We start from the raw sequence: 6,338 nt of genomic DNA, 5'->3' as shown, positions 1-6,338 counted from the left end.
AAGGGAGAGAGGGAGATAAAGCCTCTTTACTGTGGTTTCAAACATCGTACCAAGCACTTTACAAATTATCTCATTTGATCCTCAGAACAGCCCTGTGAGACCAATGTTAAAGAAACTGAGACAGATAGAAGTTAAATGACTCATTAAAGATCACACAGCTAATAAGGTCTGAGACCAGATATCAACTCAAATCTTCCCTAATCCATGCCCAGTGCTCTATCCATTGAGCAGCCAGCTGTATAGATCAAAGAAATGAATATAGCAGAGGAGGAATTATAGGGTGCTAAAACTAGACGTGACATTAGAACATAGTATATAGTTTATTAGAGCTAAAAGAGATTTTAGAGCTTGGAATGAAGAATTCGTCCAAATAAAATGAGTAAGTGTATCAACAAAGTCCAGCTTTATCTGGTCTGACCATAGACTAATAGTTTTTTAGTAAGATTGGTAAGATTCTTTTTTAATTAACACAAAGTATAGTTATTCAAATTGTCATCATTTTCACATACACAATCAGACTATTTCAAAATTTTCTTTAGAAAAAAATCTTGATCTGAGCTTTAAAAAATTCAAATACAGTATACCGTTTCAGTACATTTCTGTGCATCTACCCTCAATATTACCAATAGTGAATCACTTATTCATTCTTCATGGCCAACAGGCAAATCATACTTCATGTCATGTGATATAAGTGCCATCTTTGTAGTACTTCATGGATTCCACCTGTATATCATGCAATCCTATACTTGGACTGGACGTGTTGAAAATATGCTTTATTTCCCACCTGGACTGTCAAACTGTTCATTCCTGCATCTTTAAGTACTCCCAAAACCTGTGATATGATTCACTGTTCCAGTAATCTGACATCACCTGTGTATAAATTGTTTCAGCCACACCACCAGCAGGATGATGCCAAAAATGAAAGTCTCTGTAGGACATCAAACCTTTAATTTTCTGAATCTTTTCTAAGGCAGTGTTTATCTCTTTTCCATTTTCTGGTGGCAGCCTCAGATGTACTTTAAAGGCATCTTCAATCAGTAGAATAACACTGAGAAAAAATTAATATAGCAATAAAAATGGAACAGAGAGAATCAGCAAAGAATAACCCAAATTGTCTGTAAGGATTGTGGATGTGATCATACCAATACCGTGAAGTGTGTCTGCCTTTGTATGTAAAAACACACCTTCTGTGTTAGCATTCGTGCCTCCTCCTGAAGATCTATGGGGGTATCCGTGACTGATTGAACCTGTAAATACTATATGAACGATTGTATCCTGACTGTGTCCATGGTGTGAATGGCCATGACCATGTGTGTGACAGACACCTTCAGAAGCCTTGTGAAGACACCTGTGGTCTTGGATAAAGGCACAGAAAATCCATTCTCAGGGAGGATGCCTCAGTAAACACATCCTCTCTCTTGAGTACTGCCTCCAAATTAATGAAGCTCAGGTCTCCTCGCTGCTGCCCTCTTTAGAGAATTGCTCAGGAGCCATGGATACAAGGTCCCCTGCGGTCCAAAGAGCACACACACACAAAGGACTGCTGGTCTTACACAAATCTGGCTCAATCCTAGAAAAGTTTGGCGCCAGAGTGAAGATTCAGACTGTTTCTCATATTCTCTGATGCATATGCACCTATCCTGGATTCCTAGGTCTCTTCTACAAAATTATTTAACATATAGAGTAGTTGATATCAGGTGATAAAGGATACTATTTATTTCCTCCATCATAAAATAAATGCTGAAGACAAACAAGGCTCAGAAGTGCTCACTGACAAATATCCCTGACATGAAACAATAACCCATCACTCTTATTATACTCTCCTAAGAGCAGGAAAGACTAGGACCCAAGAATGCTGAGAACCTCTGGGGTACTAAACATGGTACTAACCAGAGATATGAGCAGGAGCATCCCCACACATGCCCTCCTCGATGGCACAAACCCAAGGACACCAATGTAGTATGACTCCATCATCCAAAGTGTACCTAACCCAGGAATAATCCAGATCATCTGTCTTCCCATAGATCCAGGGTATGGGAAGGTTCTCTTGTTTGCCCCTGTTACACAGGTGTTCTGAGAGAAAACATGCATTGCTTCAGGATATCACATTTTGCTCTTTTGGGGGAGAGGCCAATTGTTTAAACTACTCTTTCCAATCCCTTTCTCTCAAGTCTTCTGTAATCCCATTGCGCTTTACAGATTCCTAAAGCTTATATTAAGGAAATCCTTCATAGGTTCATAGATTTGGAGGAATAAGGAACTTTAGAGACCATCTAGAATGACCCTCTAATTTTATAGATGAGGAAACTGAGGCCCTTAAGGAGGAAATGACTTGCACAAGGTCACATAGATTGTCATCAGAAGAGCTAGGATTCTCAGGTCCTCTGACTACAAATCTAGCAATCTGGTGACCTCTGGGCCTGTTCTGTGGTTCTGTTATCTGAGGACTAGTCAAGCTAGGTATAGGAAGCTTATCACCAAGAGGCTGGCCACCAAGAGATGATTTTTTTTAATGCTAGCAATCCAGGAGACATAGATGGTCCATGATCTGCATGAGTGAAGGGAAGACTCAGAGCAGATGAAATCATTTGAAGTATCACCAGAGACGTTTAAATAGAAGCTGAGTCAGAAAGCTGACAAGGAGGCAAGCTGGCAAGGAGGGGAGCTGTAGGGTTGGCATTTCCCACCTGCTGAAATGCAGATCAGTAGCAGGGCTCCCTGGAAGCTGCTCAGCCTCAGCCATCACTACTGATGACTCTCCAAGAGGAAGGAAAGGAGTCTGCCTATTATCCCCAATGGGTCCAAATATTGGTTTTCTGCAGAGTCTTACATGTGCTAATTTTCAAATAATTGAAGTAAGTCGCCTGTGTTGTTCCAATACAAATCTTCTATGACTATACTTATTCAGACTTTCAGCCTTAGCCAGGAAGAAGCAGTCTCTTAGCATTCCAGACAATCTGAAAGCAGAAATATTCTCTGGTTTTCTGCATCATAGAATATCAGAGATGAAAGGGACTTTAGGACTAGCCTGTAAACTACCACAATTTAAAACTGAATCTTCCCATCACATTAATTGGGCAGGAGAAAATGGAAGAGGGATCTCAGACAGAGCTGAGGACATGAGCAAAGGCATGGAGCTGGAGTGATAGAAATCATCTGGGCAAGAATCTCACAGGCATGAAGTAGCAGTGAAATATCTAATGAGGGACAAAGCTCAGAGGGTAAATTGGGGATAGGTCCCATAGGGACAAATGAGGCGAGGGGCTTAAGAGGTCAGAGTGTTATGGAAAGAACAATGGACTTCAAATTATTGATGGTGAGCTGATGTCTGGTGTTACTATTCTCATCAGGCAAGCCTCCAGACACTCATTTCCCATTTCTGAACTTCAGTCTCCTCTTCTGAAAAGTAGGGGTAAGGAGTAGGAATGGGCCAGTAAATTATGAAGATCTTTCCCAGCTTTCACATTCTTTGTGAGATCTCTGAACATCAAAATGCTGTTTTTCTCTTGGCTTTTCACACCAGTCACTGAAGATTAGGGAAATGGGCCATCTCTCTCTGTTGACATTTAGCTGAGAATTTAGACCCATCAGCAGCCACATCAATTCAACATATTCACAATGGATGGTCCCTGATCATCACATTCTTGCTAAGTTTCCCAATGGGGTTTGGTTTGATTTGTCTTCTTTTTTTAGGATTATGAGTTTTTAACTAAATAACAAGATATTATTGAAATGAGAGTCATTTTCTCATTTTTTTTTCATTCAACAAATAGGACTCAGTGCTAAGAAGAAGACAGAGACAAATTAAAATAGTTCTGGATCTCACAGAGCTTACAATCCTCCGAGACACACCCAAAAAACTAAAACACCAGGCAGCATCTGAGAAACTATTCTCCAAGATAAATATTCTCCAAATGAGACACCAATTGATTACAGGAAGAAAAGGTCACTTTTACCTGAGACTAGGGAGAAATAGAATAAGGGAAGGTTTAATAGAAGAAGTGTCATTGGAGTGGAGTCTTAAAAGATAATTAGGGTTTTAACAGATGGGAATGTAGAGAGCAAAGTGTTCCAGAGGTTTCTGTGAATTAAAGCAATGATATGGTGAAGACTGAAGAAAAGAATCTGTAGAATTAAGCAATAAATATTTATTGAGTATCAGTCTTGAGCAAGGTCAAGCATAAGACGAAATGATCCTTAGGTTTTCTTCCAGTTTTGATATTCTATATCCTTAGGCCCTTTCCACCTAGAATCACAGGATTATCAACTTAGAGTTGAAAAGTCCTTAGAGCTCATATTATATATTATAAGCATCTCATATTATAAATGAAGAAACTAAGACACCAAAACTTTGTGACTTATCCAAGGTCATATAGGTCGTAGTAAATGACAGGATTTCAGCCCAAGTTCTCAGGCTCTAAATAAAACAATCCATCTCTGCTGTCTGGTATTCTATATTCTAACTTCCCTTCCCCCTAATATTCTGCTTTAAGGTGTCATCCATGCTTGATAACTGTGCTCTAAGAATATTGTCAACATAGCCTTCTCTGTTCTATGTGGTGAGTTCCTTTCCACCTCCAGCATGCTGTGTTCTATAGAAGAAATAAAGAACCAGAAACAAATAAGAGGTAGGGAGGTACCATGGAAAGCACCCCACTAGAATCAGAGGACCTACATTGATATCCCAATGTTGTCACTTAATACCCATATGGCTTTGGATATCACCTATGCTCCCTGTGCCTCAGTTTCCTCATCTTTAAACTCAAGACCAGGGGGATTCTGAATCCCTTCCAGCTCTAGATCATTGTAGTCCTATGGTTTTATTAAACATAGCCCCTGCCCTGAAATAAATCACATTCTAATAGGCAGCACAAGATATGCGAACACCCACCAAAGATAATAACAAAATAATAATAAAAATATATAATAAAGTCAAACAGTCTAGTCTGCACATCCAGGGAAAGACACAAATGATAAGAGAATATTGAAGAGAAAGAGAAGCAGCAGAGAACCATGGAAAGGGCAGCTGACGAGAAGCAAGGAAATTGAGGTCTCAAGGCAAGGTCCTGGCATTGGCCTTTATATATGAAATATAAGGTTTAACTGAACTTTCCACATAACTAAGAAATAGAAATATGAGGGTCAGACACACGCAGATCCTGTGACTCCAAGGTCAGCATTCTTTCCCTCTACTATTACCCTATTTTGAAAATGAAGAAATGGAGGCTCTGAAAGGACTCACATGGGTTCGCAGAGTCTCAGCCAAGATTTGAACTCAGGCTCCTGACTTCAAATTCAGCATTCTTGTTGTGCATCGTCACAATAATTAGCAGGTCAATCATGGTCCCCAGATCCCTTAATTTTCTGTTTTCTCTCTTTCTCTGGCCTGGGGGTTGAGTTGAGGAGGAATTATCAATTATTCTGAAGAATGCTTCTCTCCTACAAAATTTCTTCCATTTATCATTATTCCTTACACCTGCATGCCCTGCTCCATGAGGGAGGAGGGAGAAGATGAGTGCAGATGTATTCATTCTTGACTTCCTTGAAAATAGGGCCATTTGGTAAAGTGGGGATAGCTATGATGCATTAGTTAGAAAGTCAGGAATCTAGAACTGACCCCACTGATCACTATTACCGCAGGTTTACCCTCTTTAGCATTTAGTTTTCTTCTCTATAGATTGAGAATGTTGGATTAGATAATATTTAATAATTCTATGGGGTATCTCCTAAAGTTCCCTCGACCTCTTCATTTTATGTTCTATGCTTAAAGACTCTTCTAGCTTTAATATTCCAGCCTCTAAAATTCTTTGCAGATCTTTACATTCATTCAATTATCTAAAGTCACATCCGGCTCAAATACTTCATGGTCTATTATTTGAAAATCCTTCCCAAGTCTGTTGTATAACTTTGTGATCTTCTCTGATTCTGAGGCAACATGGTTTTAAATATCTGAGTAACAAAGACCCCAGAGGAGGGAGAAACTGTGAAATGTAAACAAGAGCACTAAAAAGACAATTGACAGTCTTTTCTGTACATGCTAATTAAGCTGTGGAACGGACCCTCAGACCTCCTCTACTCTGGTTTCTTCCCCATGTCCCAAGTCCCGTCCTCCTGAGACTCCATGTCTGATATTTCCCAGTCCCCATCCGACTGCCTTGTCCTGTGTCCCAATCTTTCCAGGTTCTATTTTCTATTATGTGGCAGTCAGGAAGCAGAATGATAAAAAGACAAAACATTGGTCTGGAGCTATTGGAGACGTTTTGGATTTTGCGTATGTGTATTTTGTATATGTGTTTGGGTGGCTCAGTGGATAGAGCACTTAGCTTGGAGTCAGGAAA

The 6,338-nt window shown here is 39.8% G+C and overlaps 1 pseudogene; it reads right to left on the bottom strand.

Annotated features, from left to right (window-relative positions):
* Positions 1-678: 678 nt before the first annotated feature.
* On the bottom strand, positions 679-2,743 carry LOC123254804 (annotated as a pseudogene).
* Between the last annotated feature and the right edge of the window lie 3,595 nt (positions 2,744-6,338).

The sequence above is a fragment of the Gracilinanus agilis genome, unplaced genomic scaffold (genome assembly GCF_016433145.1).
Source record: "Gracilinanus agilis isolate LMUSP501 unplaced genomic scaffold, AgileGrace unplaced_scaffold3304, whole genome shotgun sequence".
Lineage (NCBI taxonomy): Eukaryota > Metazoa > Chordata > Mammalia > Didelphimorphia > Didelphidae > Gracilinanus > Gracilinanus agilis.
Note: the sequence above shows the minus strand (reverse complement) of the source record. Positions and strands in the feature narration are given on the sequence as shown.